We start from the raw sequence: 17601 nt of genomic DNA on the forward strand, positions 1-17601 counted from the left end.
TGCCTTAAATCCAACTATTTTGACATTGAGAAACAATTACATGTGGGGAGTTTAATATTTATTGAATGTCAACATTTATGATTAACCTATTTTTCACTGAAACAATAATGATGAAAGATTATGACCATCACCCAATAAACAAACTCTATGGTTCTTTCCAAAGTTAAATTTTGTATTCAATAGTGAATGTTTTAAGGGAAACTCTTGCCTTCCTCAGACAAGTAACAAGTGCAAAATGTTCAATTTAAATGTACTAACCCCCCCCCCCCCATGAAGAAATGGCACCACATTGCCTCCATTGCAACCAATAAACTGTGCATAATATACTGCATATTCCACAAAGTCTCTAAATTATGTGTTATCTAAATTTGTGTAACACAATATATATAAATACAATACATGTGTCTGTCAAGGGACACTCTGCCTCACTTATTGTTGCAACATATTTCTCAAATTTAACAGGTCTTTGAAAATCGGCTAGGTCTAATCAATAATGCATATTGCAACAAATATTATCTAGCACCCTTATTGCTGTATTGTAAAGGAGGAGCCGAACGCCAAAATCCAATTAAGATGTTGATGCATATGAATAAAATTCAATAAGTGTAATAAAGAAACTAACACATGCTGCTCCTGAGGACATCAAATTACTTCTAGAGTAGGCACTGTGGTGTATATAATACTTAACACTAGGGGGATGTGAACCTTGCATAAGAGACCCAAGGTGGCACGCTAACCTAATATATGATATAGGATATAAAGGTATGTACCATGCATAACGACCTGTAATAGCTTGCTAACCTAATATAGGATATACAGACCTAATAACCTAATATAGGATATACAGACCTAATAACCTAATATAGGATATACAGACCTAATAACCTAATATAGGATATACAGACCTAATAACCTAATATAGGATATACAGATGATAGAAATGTAAATCATTATACTAGTCTACCTCAAATGAAGGATACATATTATGCCAAACTATTCAGATCCTATTTTTTGGCAGTCTCGACCACAATTTTAATGTGGTCTATAAGGGCAAATCTGATGTCACTTGCAGTATGACCTGCATCTGCAAAGTATTGACCCACTTTCTGATAACTTCTTCCCCTCTTGATGGCTGTTCTTATAGCATAACAATGATTCCCCATGCGGGTACATGAGTTGTCCAGTGCAATACCCACGTAAAAATGCCCACAGCTGCAGCTAAGAAGATATATCACATATTTTGTTGTGCAAGTAACAAAAAATGCTGAATTTATTATTTATTATTCTTATGTGGGTGATGAAATGTCTGGCCTGATATCATGGAGTTACAGGTGGTGCATCCAGTACATCTGAAAGCTCCCAATGTATTAGTCTTCAGCCAGGAAGATTGGGTATAACAATGTACTGGGTCAGTAATCACCAACTGATCACATAAATTTATATTTCTTTTAAATCCCACTCTGGGTGGATCACATTCTGCAAACGGTATTGTGGAATCACTTTTTAAAGTGTGCTAGTGATTAATCAAAGGTCGACCATTATCCTTAATATCCGGACCATACTTTTTACTTTCAGTGTCTTCACCTTTGTTGCCTTGTCAATAGCTGGTACTTCTGGATCAAAATTCTCATATGTCTGGATACATTGTGTTGTGTTGCCAGTTGTAGCCTCATGTATGAAATCTATTTGTCATATCCTACAGCTGTATTTTTCTGATGCCGGCATTACTATTATTTCAGGCCACCCTGTACATTCAGGCATTGGGGATTGCCTTTAGTATGGAGTAATGAGTTGTGATCTGTGGGTTTTTGATATAAAGCTGTACTCAAATTTTTATATATATTGAAATTCAATATTTGTTTGATGGTATTTCTTTTAAAATCTGAATGGTTTGCTCTATAGAATTTAGGCTCTCAAAATTCTTGTTCATAATATTCTATACATTGATTGATTTGCAAATGATCGGGCCACATTGGACCCCATCGCTGTACCCATAATCTGTTGATAACATTGTACCTCGAAGTAAAAGAAATTCAAACGGAGACTTAAATCTAGGTGGTCCTACATACAGATATCTTTTAAGAGACCATTCTACTGAAGTTTTTCCAGCCTCATAGGGAATCGCAGTATAAAGACTGTTGATATCTGCAGTTACCAAAATCCAGTCTTGTTCGATTGTGAAATTTGTCAATGCCTCCAAGGGTTGTAGAGAGCCTCTGAGGTACAATCTCATATTTAAAATATTCCAAAAATGGAATTTGGGAAGTGTGTTTAAAAGAGGGCATATACGATTATTTTTCCATATACATATACAAAATATAACAACAAAAAAGTCTGAGCAGACTTGATGCCAGCGTAAGTACAACATCATATCATATATATTCTGTGATCTCTATATTGGAACAGATCTTATTCATAATTGCTCTATTAACTAATTAAACTACATCATTCCAAATTAATCCAGCACCTTATTCTTTCACCTTCTAATATGGCTTAGATCTATTTCTAGCATTTATGATTAAATCCAGCTCTCATGAGAGGCAGAGTAAATGATGAGAAAAAAAAAAAAAAAAAAAAAAAAAAAAACGTAAACCATCAAAAACATAAGTTTCGACATGTACTGTATATCCAGTTATACACATATTTCGGGATGACATCATATTATAGTTTTATAGCTTCATTACGTTTTAAACCTTGTTGAATTCATTTAACTTATTCCAACCATTTTAATCTCTATCATCCTCTTGTTATATACCATAGTATCCACATATTTACATTGAATGTAGCCCTCTTTGGGTATTAAGGGTTATCCTGTGTATAACCCAGATAATAATAGTAATACTTGTTTGTGTACTTATCTATGTGCCGGGGGGAGGGGGGGAGATTTGAAATAGCATCCAAAGGATCTGTGCATCCTTCCAATCCACAATAATTTACCTATAGTAATGTCTTCCATGTAGCCGGCAGTTTGTCATTAGCTATCCAGTGTCTTACTAGACTTGATTTTATTAGTGGCTTGATAATCTGTATTTGTACCACCATTGGTTGTGCCTCTATTACTTTTAGCCATTTATAAAAATAAAAAAATTGAAGTACTCTCTCTGACTTTGGTTTTATATTGTATTGTTACATAGCCATCTGATTTATCATTTCTACTTTAAATTGAGCAATACTTGGTGCCTGAGTAGATTTCCATTTAGCAATGATCAATATATGCTCCTGCAGGATAGCGGTACTAATCAACTTTATATTACTCAGTTGACCAGGTGCATCATATAAAAATATAATACGCTTACTATTAAGTTGCCATTTTCTTCTAACATCTTATTCAGCCAATATTATACTTTTAACCAAAACTGCTTAATTTTTGGGCATGCCCATAGACAGTGTTCCATATCTGCAAGTCTTGATCCACATTTATAACAAACTATGCTGTCATTTTTATACCAATATGCCAATCTACTAGGTGTAATACAGTTGGGGAAAAAAGTATTTAGTCAGCCACCAATTGTGCAAGTTCTCCCACTTAAGAAGATGAGAGAGGCCTGTAATTTTCATCATAGGTATACCTCAACTGTGCGAGACAAAATGTGGAAACAAATCCAGACAATCACATTGTCTGATTTGGAAAGAATTTATTTGCAAATTATGGTGGAAAATAAGTATTTGGTCAATATCAAAAGTTCATCTCAATACTTTGTTATATATCTTTGTTGGCAATGACAGAGGTCAAACGTTTTCTATAAGTCTTCACAAGGTTGTCACACACTGTTGCTGGTATGCTGGCCCATTCCTGCATGCAGATCTCCTCTAGAGCAGTGATGTTTTGGGGCTGTCGCTGGGCAACATGGACTTTCAACTCCCTCCAAAGGTTTTCTATGGGGTTGAGATCTGGAGACTGGCTAGGCCACTCCAGGACCTTGAAATGCTTCTTACGAAGCCACTCCTTCAGTGTGTTTGGGATCATTGTCATGCTGAAAGACCCAGCCACGTTTCATCTTCAGTGCCCTTGCTCATGGAAGGAGGTTTGCACTCAAAATCTCACGATACATAGCCCCATTCATTCTTTCATGTACACGGATCAGTCATCCTGTTCCCTTTGCAGAGAAACAGCCCCAAAGCATGATGTTGTCACCCCCATGCATCACAGTAGGTATGGTGTTCTCTCTCCTCCAAACACGACAAGTTGTGTTTCTACCAAACAGTTCTACTTTGGTTTCATTTGACCATATGACATTCTCCCAATCCACTTCTGGATCATCCAAATGCTCTCTAGCATACTTCAGACAGGCCCAGACATGTACTGGCTTAAGCAGGGGGACACGTCTGGCACTGCAGGATCTGAGTCCCTGGCGGCATAGTGTGTTACTGATGGTAGCCTTTGTTACAATGGTCCCAGCTCTCTGCAGGTCATTCACTAGGTCCCCCATGTGGTTCTGGGATGTTTGCTCACCGTTCTTGTGATCATTTTGACCCCACAGGGTGAGATCTTACGTGGAGCCCCAGATCGAGGGAGATTATCAGTGGTCTTGTATGTCTTCCATTTTCTAATTATAGCTCCCACAGTTGATTTCTTTACACCAAGCTGCTTGCCTATTGCAGATTCAGTCATCCGAGCCTGGTGCAGGTCTACAATTTTGTTTCTGGTGTCCTTCGACAGCTCTTTGGTCTTCACCATAGTGGAGTTTGGAGTGTGACTGTTTGAGGTTGTGGACAGGTGTCTTTTATACTGATAACAAGTTCAAAAAGGTGCCATTAATACAGGTAATGAGTGGAGGACAGAGGAGCCTCTTAAAGAAGAAGATACAGGTCTGTGAGAGCCAGAAATCTTGCTTGTTTGTAGGTGACCAAATACTTATTTTACACCATAATTTGCAAATAAATTCTTTCCAAATCAGACAATGTGATTGTCTGGATTTGTTTCCACATTTTGTCTCTCATAGTTGAGGTATACCTATGATGAAAATTACTGGCCTCTCTCATCTTCTTAAGTGGGAGAACTTGCACGATTGGTGGCTGACTAAATACCTTTTTTCCCCACTGTATATAGTTGGTTTATTATTTTGAAATGTGATTCTCTCCATGAAGTTATATTAGTTATCTTGGCAATCATACTTAAGCTGGAAGTGACCTCTATCAATGTAAGAGTATCAAATGTTTTTGCCCACTTCCCATGTAACACCTGAGCATGTATGTCAGTTTTATGCAACATGTATAAATTGTATATCTTACTAACTGCGTATTTCTTTTGTGCAAATGTTATAATTACTTCTTCTAATTCTCCCAAACTCCAGTTTGATCCGTATTTATTTTGTAGTTCACTAAATAGGTGTCTAATTTGGAGATATGCATAGAATTCTTTTTTAGATAAGTTAAATTCTCTACTTAATACCTCAAATGATTTACTAGTATTCAATGCTATATCTTGAAGTTGTGACACATAACTCAGACCTTGTTCACCCCACTTTTGAAATGTCCCACTTTTATCACAACCTGGCTTAAAATTCCAATAATTGGGAGAAAACGCAAAAACATGTATTCACTTCTAGCCCTTTACCAAATTTATGCCATGCAATTATCACATTGTTAATCACAGTGAGTTGTGATATGTATTTTGGGATTTTCGTAGGTTCACAATGGAGTAATGCTTTTAAGGAATACGGATTGCATATAGTGGTTTCTAATTGGCAATATGTTACATAGTTATCTTCTCAAATCCAATCTATAACATATTTGACTAATATCGCCAAATTGTATATCTTTAAATTTGGGAGCGCTAGACCACCTGCCTTGATTGGTAGGGACAATGTTTCTATTGAACATTTGCTTTTTTTCCCCTGCCAGATCAATTTAGCACACATTCTATTGAACTTGCTATGATCTTTTTGTTTGATGCCGACTTGTGACTTCTCTATCCCTGCTGATGGCATCACCATTTCCCCATCACCCCAAGTCTGCTACCTCAGAGTTACACTTGACTCAAATCTATCCTTTGCCCCCATATCCTGCCGCAACCATCTACGCAACATTTCCAAGATTTTCTGTGTGCTAACACCACAAAGCAAATAACCCACTCCCTTGTTATTTCCCGACTTGACTACTGCAATAATCTACTTACTGGCCTTCCTCTTTCCCGCCTCTCCCCCCTTCAATCCATCCTAAATGCCTCTGCCAGGCTGATCCACCTTTCCCATCACTCTGTATCTGCTGCATCTCTCTGTGAGTCCCTTCATTGGCTCCCCATACACAGCAGAATAAAATTCAAAATTCTCACCCTTGCATACAAAGCGCTCACCAACACCGCTCCCCTCTACCTATCCTCTCTAATCAACAAGTATACTCCAGCCCACCCACTAAGATCCAACAATGACCTGCTCCTTGCATCTGTGACTATCACCTCCTCTCATGCTAGACTGCAAGACTTCTGTCGTGCAGCACCTACCCTCTGGAACACTCTCTCTTGTGCTGTCAGGCTTTGCCCTAATCTTTCTTCCTTAAATGCTCTCTGAAGACTTTTCTGTTCAGAGAAGAATTCCACCCAACTCAATAATATTTCTCTTACCTAACAACATTTCCCTCATCTAACTCTGCATTAACATCTTTCTCAAGCTTGCAGTCCTCACCTTGTGTTTCTCAACCTCCTACCCTTCTAGATTGTAAGTTCCCACAGGAATAGGGACCTCGATTCCTCCTGTATGTGTTTGTAAATTCTGTCCTGTCTCTTAGTCTTAGAAGTTTTATATTATTGTTTTATTTAAATGAACTGTATCCATGGACAGCGCTGCGGAATATGATGGTGCTTCATAAATAAAGTATAATAATAATAATTTGATAATTAAGGGCGTATTTTGGAGTACATAATACATATGTGGAAAGATAATTGTTTTTATTAACATTATTCTAGCTAGCATCGAGATAGGCAGGGCTGCCAACATCTTTTACAGTCTGTTATGCACTTATCTAAGCATGTCATTATATTTCTGCTATCCCATTGTCTAGGGTTCTTAGTTATGAAAATACCCAGATATTTCATACATTCCACTTTCCTGAATGGGCATTCTCCCCTTTCATGTTCAAAGCCAGATATCCACATAATGTCTGACTTATGTATACTAATCCTGAAAAGGAGCTGAAATTATTAGCTATTGAGATAAAATGTCTAATACTCTGCTTCGTGTCTTTGAGAAAGATTAATAAATCATCCGCAAATAATGATAATAGTATTTTATGCTGTTGTGTATTGATACCAGTTAGTTCCTGTCTTAGCATAATAGCTAATGGCTCTATTGAGAGGTTGAATAATAGCGGTGATAATGGGCAGCTCTGTCTTGTTCCCTTTTTTAACTGAATATTGGGTGTTAGTTCATCATTTACAATGATATTGGAAGTAAGGTCCCTATATATCAATCTTATGAATGTCTTTAGATTACCCTGTATCCCGAATTTGTCCAGGGCCATAAATAGATGGTCCCATGTAATAGAGTTGAATGTCTTTTCGTCGTCGACTGCAAGGACTGCAATATCTGTTTCTGCTTTCCCTATGTCCTGATCTAATCTTTGTCTACAGTAATTAATCATTGTAAAAACTTTGCATATATTCCTTGCGGGGTTGCGCCTCTCCATAAACTCAGCTTGATCCATATGCACCAATTTATACATAACTCTCTTCTGGATCCCTATTTTTTTGGCAATTAATGTAAAAGAGGATGTTGCAAAATATTTAGAGTTAATTTCTCCTTGTATAAAGTAGCTATTATATAAATTGGTGAGTATCGATAATATCTCTTTAGACATCATTTGATAAAATTCTGCCGGGAGCATATCTGACCCTGGAGCTTTGTTTACTTTTATCTTATATATGGTATCCGTTACTTCCTCCTCTGTTATAATTTGATTTAGAAACTCATTATCTTTCTCTGTTAACTATGTGGCAACTACTTTCCCAAAAGGCTGTTTTACTATTCATGTCTACCTCACTGTTTGTATATAGTTGATGAAAATACTCATATATTACTTGTTTTATTTCTTTATTAGTGGTCACTCTCCGTGAGCCTATCTTAAAAGGACAGTCTAGTATAAATTAAAGTTTCATTATTCAGATAGGACTTTTAATTTTAATCAACTTTCCAATTTACTTTTATCATCAAATTTGCTTTTTTCTCTTGGTATTCTTAGTTTAAACTAAACATAGGTAGGTTCATATGCTAATTTCTATGCCTTTGAGGGCTGCCTCTTATCACATGCTCTTTAAATCTCTTTTCAACACAAAGAGACAGAAAGTACACGTGGGCCATATAGATAACACTGTGTTCAGGCACAGGGGGTTATTTAAGATTTAGCACAAAACAATGCTAAATTTGAGACAATAGATTATAAACAGTCACAGTCATGTGATCAGGGGGCTGGAAGAAAGTTCCTAGATACAAGGTAATCACAGAGGTAAAAAGTATATTAATATAACACTGTTGGTAATGCAAAACTGGGGAATGGGTAATAAAGGGATTATCTATCTTTTAAAACAATAACAATTCTATGGTAGACTGTCCCTTTAATTGAGGCTATGTAGTTTTTCTCGCCGTATTCAGCATTGCACCAGCAGCTCACAAGAGCTGCTGGTGCAACGCCGCCCCCTGCAGACTCGCGGCCAATAGGCCACCAGCAGGGGGGGTGTCAATCAACCCGATCGTACTTGATTGGGTTGATTTCTGGCGATGTCTGTCCGCCTGCTCAGAGCAGGTTGACAGGCTTCATAATTGCTGTTTCTGGCAAGCCTGCAGGCTCGCCAGAAACACGGGGCATCAAGCTCCATTCGGAGCTTGATAAATATGCCCCATAGTACACCTTAAAAAATATGCCCCATAGTACACCTTAAAAATGCTTTGGCTGCTTCCCAATATATTTCCCATTTGCCTAAATATGCTCTGTTGAATTGTTGGTATTCCTTTAATCTCTCATAGACATGATTTCTAAAGTATATATTATATGTCAAGTATCTGGGGAATATACATTTGCTAACACTGTTTTGGCCTAGCTGTATTCTGTAGCTCAAGAGATATGATCGCGTGATCTAATATAGCAATCTCTTTAATATCCGAGTGGAAGTCTAATCCCATTAAGTTATCTGACATTAAAAATAGGTCTATTCGAGAGAAGGTATTATGTGTTTTAGAAACAGGAGAAAGTTCGTATGTCAGGGTTCTGAATTCTCCATACATCTCGTAGTTTAAGACCTTTACAGAATCCATTAAAGATTTCAACTTCTCTTTTAATCTCTCTAGGGTTACTACACCTCATTCTATCAATTAGAGGAGTTGGTGTCAAATTAAAATCACCTCCTATAATTACATTCTTTCCTATGTATTTGATAAGTTTGTCATTTAATTCATCCCAGAATTCATGTTCCAATTTATTAGGTCCATAAATATACTAAATTTAAATTATGTATTTGTATTTCTGTTATAAGATATCTAGCTTGCTTATCAGATTCTTGAGATAAAATCTTATATGATACATTTTTATTAAAAAGTATTGCTACCCATTTTTTCCTTCCACAATATGGTGTAGACAATATCTCCCCTACCCATTTAGATTTCAGTTTTGCTATTTCAGTTTGGTTAAGATGGGTCTCTTGAAGGAATACTATACTCAGCTTCATATGGCCTAACTGTTTTAAGATCATTTTACTTTTTATCTGTGACGTTATTCTGCCTACATTCCATGATAGCAAGTTGATATTATTTGCCATTCTTACTGGTTTTACTCTGCCTTACTTCTAGATACCTTTCTTTAATAACACAAACAACTGCCTCATACTGTGGATATGGAAGAAACCCCCCTTCCCTCTCGGCACACCTTAAAAAAAGCTCCAACAACATACATAAATAAAATCTCTGACTTAACCATCTTAATTTTCCCTTTTACGTTAAATTGCACAAGAAAAACTTTTGCAATCAATACCAAGTTCTTTACAGAAGGTTTGAGCTTCTATTACCGTAAGCAGATTTCTTATTGTGCCATTACTCTCAATACATATTTTGGCTGGGTAAACCATCCTGGCTGACCAATTTGCTTCAATAGGTTTGGTGCAAAAAGGGGCCATCTCCCATCTTTTCTTACTTGTTTCTGCTGAGAAGTCTTGGAACAGTAAGATTCTGCTTTGCTCTATAATTAGTTCTTGTTACTTTGTCCTGATAATTTAACACTTTTATAATAATTGGTCTAGGTTTTTGCTGTCCCTGGTCTGATCTCCTTGACCCTATCCTATGTGCTCTTTCAATTTTGATGGGTAACTCTTCAGGGGGCAATCCTAAATACTGTGGTAATGTATTAGATGCAAAAAATAACAGATCACTATATTCGTTAGCCTCAGGTAACCCAATAACTTTGATGTTATTTCTTCGGGTTCTATCCTCAAGGTCCTCTAATTTATTTTGTAAAAATAACATCTGCTTACTCTGTGTTAGGACACTTTGATCGGTATTATAAACCTGAGCTTCCATTGTGAATATGCGTGTTTCAGCCTCAGCGAGTCTGTTGGCATATTGCCTAATCTCATTAGAGAGATTACTGATTTTCTGTTTAATATTATTAAACTGAGGTAGCATTATATCAGAAATTTGTTGAAGTAATTGTTGTGGTTCTAACATATTTATGTAGGACTCATCTAAGGTTGTTTCTGATGCAAGTTTACTGCTTTTATTGGGATGTTTTTTTAATTTTTATTTTAGGTGACTGGTGACCTAGACTTCATATATTTTTCAATAGGTATGTGTGCTCAAGTGTAATGTGATTTTTCCAAGAACTTATACAGCAAAGTGCAAAGCCCTATTGAGTAGTTGGCTCATGTATGATTACGTGAGCCTTGATACTCAGTGCAAAAAAATGAAACCTTATACTTTTATAGCGTCTCAAATATAGTGTAATCCTTACAAAAATTTTGCTCACTGTCTACTTTTTATCTAGAGGGTACAGGACACTCTTGTGTGATTAACTCGTGTTTGAGTAGACCTTACTACTCAGTATCCAGCGAAACAAGGGAAGAATTATATTGTTTTAATGGTAGCATCCTTTTTTGTAAAGGTTACTGTTCAATTTTACCTTCCCCAGATCTGTGTTTATTCCTAAGAGTATACCTCAAAAAGGGCATACAGTGTCTATTACCTTAATTTGTGCTTAAATATATGTGTAAACTGTCCTAATATATAGGGCAGTGTGCTTAACCTTACAAACATGTAAAAACAAACATAAAACAGCTATAATATATGCCAAAAATAAACATATTATATAGTGCTTCCATCAAACCATGGTCAATATAAATGCAGCCACCTTTAACATTTTTAAACTGATATACTCCCTATATTAACCTCAGCACAATCTGTGCCCCTTATAGTATCACGTATAGCCCCTCTAAGTACAGTAGTTTCCTAGCTCCTTATGCAACAATACCACCTGTTGCTAGGGGGGGGGGGGAAGGGGTAGTTCACTGATGTTAGACTATTACATACATACAATATCAAATTTGTTATTAAATGGTTTTGTGGCCCTCCAAATTCTCATCTCCTTTTATAAGATGGGGAAAGTTCTTAGGAGTTCTTAAGTTCTAGACTATCTCCACCCCTCCAACAGGCAGGTATATTCCAATTATGTGATGCTGTTTAGGTGCTATTTGAAAAAAGTTTTAAACATGCACAGTTCACTGTATTGTGCCTCTCTTCTTGTTTTAATCTGTAATGACCAGAGATAGTCTATCCTTCCTTGTTTTAGTCTCAGCAGATATGGTTTCTTATGTCCTTGTTTTAGTCTTAGCAAGTATAATTTATGTCAGTATCTGTCCAGCTATTACAGCGTTTCTTTGTAGCCCTGTATTTTTTTAGGCAGGGGTGGCTATATTCTACTAATCTGGGGTGACTTGTCTTATAGTTTAAGAAACAGGTTTCTTTTCTCCCCTATCAATATCCCAGTGATCACAGCTTGCAGGGCTTTTTAAGTTCCCTTAATCTCCGCTGCTTATATTTCTGTAATACAAATATTTATAGGGGTGGAATAGCCTTTCTCTCAGTCCATGACTACTACTGGTCTTTAGTATGTCATCAGAGCTTGTGTGCAACCACTTATCTTTTGCGCATTAGTTTGTGAGAGTTCTATAGCCCAAGCCCCGCTTTCAGACTTAGTATCATAGCCCCCAATACTTGTGTTTAGCTTGTCTGTTGTCTCCTCTGCTTATTGTGTACTTGCCGGATTTCCTCTGATAGATTCCTCTAGGCCAACTACCTGCATAGAGTACTCTGACTCACACCCATGTGAGTGTCGCTAGCTCCTTTATTTGCTTCTCTTTTCCTTGGGTCCTTCGTGTCTGACCTCCTAAATACTGCTTCGGTGTATCCCAGGGCACAGTCACGCTATCTGGGCCGTACATCTGTCTTTCCAGTCTGTATGCACGGTTTTAATTCTAGGTGCCCCGCTTCCTGTACCTTCTGTTTGGTGGATTAAGCCGCGGCTAGACGGCCTTATGCCTCCATAGGGACTTCCTGTGCCAATTTTCTCTGGCTTGTTCCGGTTTTGTGTGTCCTGTCTGGGTCTTGTTCTCACACCCGGCAAGGACCTGTGCACAGCGGTCGATGTATCATGTTCCGTTGGTCGGGGAGCATGAATTCAGCAGCGTATTTGCAGGCTTCGCCCCGTCCCCATCTTCTAATTTATATATCCACAGAAGATATTTTTTTTTCATAGTCTCTCAGCGGATCTTTACTAAATGGACTATATATGCCCATGTTACTGTTGTAGGACCTCTGCTCTATAGTCACTGTAGTTCATGTTGACCGTGGTGCCACCTTTGACCCCAGGATGAATTATTATACTTCAGCCAATGATGTAATTGCAGCTCTCTCTTCACTAGACAAATTATTGTGGAATTTCTGCACATCCTGCCCACGAAAAATCTGTGTGCATTGCCGTGTTTATGTTTTTATGCTCGGATTATTGCTGTTATGACTGCTTAAATATGGACTTTATCAACAAAGAGAAACATGTAACAGTTGATTTTGTTGCTATTCATGTACTTCAACTCACACTGAATTCTATGGGGGGTAGTTATCAACGTGTCTACTTTCCTGCCTTCGCCGGCCCAATACGCCCGCCTAAGCTCGCCTACCTTCGCTGCCGCGGACCTGAAAAAATACGCCTAAGTTATCAAAAAAAGCTGTCAAAAAGCCGCGGGGCGATGAGCAGCGGACTGTGAGAGTTATCACTCATCCGATCTCGCTGCTCTTCGGCTGTTTGACAGCTTTCTTGCTAGCCTGTCACTAAGCACTCACAGTAAACTACACTGCTCTAACCCCTATACCGGCGCCCCCGGAGCCCCCCGCAAGTAAATAAAGTTACTAACCCCTAAACCGCCGCTCCTAGAACCTGCCGCAAGTCTTATAAATGTATTAACCCCTAAACCGCCGCTCCTAGACCCCGCCGCAAGTCTTATAAATGTATTAACCCCTAAACCGCCACTCCTGGACACCGCTGCCACCTACATTATACCTAGTAACCCCTATCCTGCCCCCCCCTATACCATTGCCCTCTATAATAAAGTTATTAACCCCTATCCTGCTGATCCCGCACCTCGCCGCAAATAAATAAATAGTTTAACCCCTAAACCGCCGCTCCCTATATTAAATTTATTAACCCCTATCCTGCCACCCACTACACCGCCGCCACTGTTATAAAATTATTAACCCCTAAACCTAAGTCTAACACTAACCCTAACACCCCCCTAACTTAAATATTAATTAAATAAATCTAAATAATATTTCTCTTATTAACTAACGGCTAGATTTAGAGTTTTGTCGGTAACGACCCACGTAGCTAACGCCGGCTTTTTTCTGGCCGCACCATAAAAATAACTCTGGTATTGAGAGTCCACATAAAGGCTGCGTTTGGCTCCAAAAAAGGAGCGTAGAGCATATTTAACGCAGCTTCAACTCTCGATACCAGAGTTGCTTACGGACGCGGCCAGCCTCAAAAACGTGCTCGTGCACGATTCCCCCATAGGAAACAAGGGGGCTGTTTGAGCTGAAAAAAAAACTAACACCTGCAAAAAAGCCGCTTTGAGCTCCTAACGCAGCCCCATTGTTTGCTATGGGGAAACACTTCCTACGTCTGCACCTAAGACCCTAACATGTACCCCGAGTCTAAACACCCCTAGCCTTACACTTATTAACCCCTAATCTGCCGCCCCCGCTATCGCTGACCCCTGCATATTATTTTTAACCCCTAATCTGCCACTCCGTAAACCGCCGCTACTTACATTATCCTTATGTACCCCTAATCTGCTGCCCCTAACACCGCCGACCCCTATATTATATTTATTAACCCCGAATCTGCCCCCCACAACGTCGCCTCCACCTGCCTACACTTATTAACCCCTAATCTGCCGAGCGGACCGCACCGCTATCATAATAAAGTTATTAACCCCTAATCCGCCTCACTAACCCTATAATAAATAGTATTAACCCCTAATCTGCCCTCCCTAACATCGCCGACACCTAACTTCAATTATTAACCCCTAATCTGCCGACCGGAGCTCACCGCTATTCTAATAAATGTATTAACCCCTAAAGCTAAGTCTAACCCTAACACTAACACCCCCCTAACTTAAATATAATTTAAATCTAACGAAATTAATTAACTCTTATTAAATAAATTATTCCTATTTAAAGCTAAATACTTACCTGTAAAATAAATCCTAATATAGCTACAATATAAATTATAATTATATTATAGCTATTTTAGGATTAATATTTATTTTACAGGTAACTTTGTATTTATTTTAACCAGGTACAACAGCTATTAAATAGTTAAGAACTATTTAATAGCTAAAATAGTTAAAATAATTACAAAATTACCTGTAAAATAAATCCTAACCTAAGTTACAATTAAACCTAACACTATACTATCATTAAATTAATTAAATAAAATACCTACAATTACCTACAATTAAACCTAACACTACACTATCAATACATTAATTAAATACAATACCTACAAATAACAACAATGAAATAAACTAACTAAAGTACAAAAAATAAAAAAGAACTAAGTTACAAAAAATAAAAAAATAATTACAAACATAAGAAAAATATTACAACAATTTTAAACTAATTACACCTACTCTAAGCCCCCTAATAAAATAATAAAGACCCCCAAAATAAAAAATGCCCTACCCTATTCTAAATTACTAAAGTTCAAAGCTCTTTTACCTTACCAGCCCTGAACAGGGCCCTTTGCGGGGCATGCCCCAAGAAGTTCAGCTCTTTTGCCTGTAAAAAAAAACACATACAATACCCCCCCCCAACATTATAACCCACCACCCACATACCCCTAATCTAACCCAAACCCCCTTAAATAAACCTAACACTAAGCCCCTGAAGATCATCAGTTTAATCCCTGTTACGTCCCCTATCAGGGGACGTGTATATGGCATCGATTTTAGGAATCGGGAGATGGAAAAAGATGCTTGGTCGGTCCTCCCACTTCAAATTTGGGGCACTGCACGTGCAATCTAATGTGCCACCAGATAGGAGTGGTGTGTTAAGTAGTACTATTCTTATCAGTTTAATCTCTGTTACGTCCCCTATCAGGGGACGTGTATATGGCATCAATTTTAGGAATCGGGAGATGGAAAAAGATGCTTGGTCGGTCCTCCTACTTCAAATTTGGGGCACTGCGCGTGCAATCTAATGTGCCACCAGATAGGAGTGGTGTGTTAAGTAGTACTATTCTTATCAGTTTAATCCCTGTTACGTCCCCTATCAGGGGACGTGTATATAGCATCGATTTTAGGAATCGGGAGATGGAAAAAGATGCTTGGTCGGTCCTCCCACTTCAAATTTGGGGCACTGCGCATGCAATCTAATGTGCCACCAGATAGGAGTGGTGTGTTAAGCAGTACTATTCTTATCAGTTTAATCCCTGTTACGTCCCCTATCAGGGGACGTGTATATGGCATCAATTTTAGGAACCTGGAGATGGAAAAAGATGCTTGGTCAGTCCTCCTACTTCAAATTTGGGGCACTGCGTGTGCAATCTAATATGCCATCAGATAGGAGTGGTGTGTTAAGTAGTACTATTCTTATCAGTTTAATCCCTGTTACGTCCCCTATCAGGGGACGTGTATATGGCATCGATTTTAGGAACCGGGAGATGGAAAAAGATGCTTGGTCGGTCCTCCTACTTCAAATTTGGGGCACTGTGCGTGCAATCTAATGTGCCACCAGATACGAGTGGTGTGTTAAGTAGTACTATTCCTATCAGTTTAATCCCTGTTATGTGCCTTTTTTTTGGTTTGGTTTTTGAAGCCACAGTGCAGCACCAGAGGCCAGAAAAATTAAGCATGTACACATGCCTGAAAAATTAGGTATTGTTGCAGCCGCTGCTGCAGAAAAATTGATGTTTGTTTCCCAGGCAGAAAGTGCCCTAAAACATTGCGGCGTGAACCCTAGTTGGTGGCGGATAAGTCACGCAAGTCATCCGGCATTCAGAGATCAAATACAGCAGCATGTGGACCATTTTTAGCCCAAGGCAGCTCATCTCATCAGGCCTTTTTTAGTCGAATGTATCGCCCACTGTCAGTCCCTTCGGGATCCATCCCTCATTCCAGGAGCCTCTAACGCTGGTTTTCACGGCTACCGCCAAACTCTAAATCTAGGCCTAAGTTAATCCTATTTAAAACTAAATACTTACCTGTAAAATAAACCCTAATATAGCTACAATATAAATAATAATTATATTGTAGCTATCTTAGGATTTATTTTTATTTTACAGGCAACTTTGTATTTATTTTAACTAGGTACAATAGTTATTAAATAGTTATTAACTATTTAATAACTACCTAGCTAAAATAAAGAGAAATTTACCTGTAAAAAATAAAAACTAACCTAAGTTACAATTACACCTAACACTACACTATACTTTAATAAATTATTCCTATTTAAAACTAAATACTTACCTGTAAAATAAACCCTAAGATAGCTACAATGTAATTAATAATTACATTGTAGCTATTTTAGGATTTATATTTATTTTACAGGTAACTTTGTATTTATTTTAGCTAGTTAGTATAGTTATTAAATAGTTATTAACTATTTAATAACTACCTAGCTAAAAGAAATACAAAATTACCTGTAAAATAAATCCTAACCTAATTTACAATTAAACCTAACACTACACTATCATTAAATAAATTAAATAAACTACCTACAAATAACTACAATTAAATACAATTACATAAACTAACTAAAGTACAAAAAATAAAAAAAGCTAAGTTACAAAAAATTTAAAAAATAAGTTACAAACATTTAAAAACATATTACAACAATTTTAAGCTACTTACACCTAATCTAAGCCCCCTAATAAAATAACAAACCCCCCCAAAATAAAAAAAAATGCCCTACCCTATTCTACATTAAAAAAGTTCAAAGCTCTTTTACCTTACCAGCCCTTAAAAGGGCCTTTTGTGGGGGCATGCCCCAAAGTTCAGCTCTTTTGCCTGTAAAAGAAAAATACAACCCCCCAACATTAAAACCCACCACCCACATACCCCTAATCTAACCC

Source organism: Bombina bombina, chromosome 5 (assembly GCF_027579735.1).
Source record: "Bombina bombina isolate aBomBom1 chromosome 5, aBomBom1.pri, whole genome shotgun sequence".
Taxonomy (NCBI): Eukaryota; Metazoa; Chordata; class Amphibia; order Anura; family Bombinatoridae; genus Bombina; species Bombina bombina.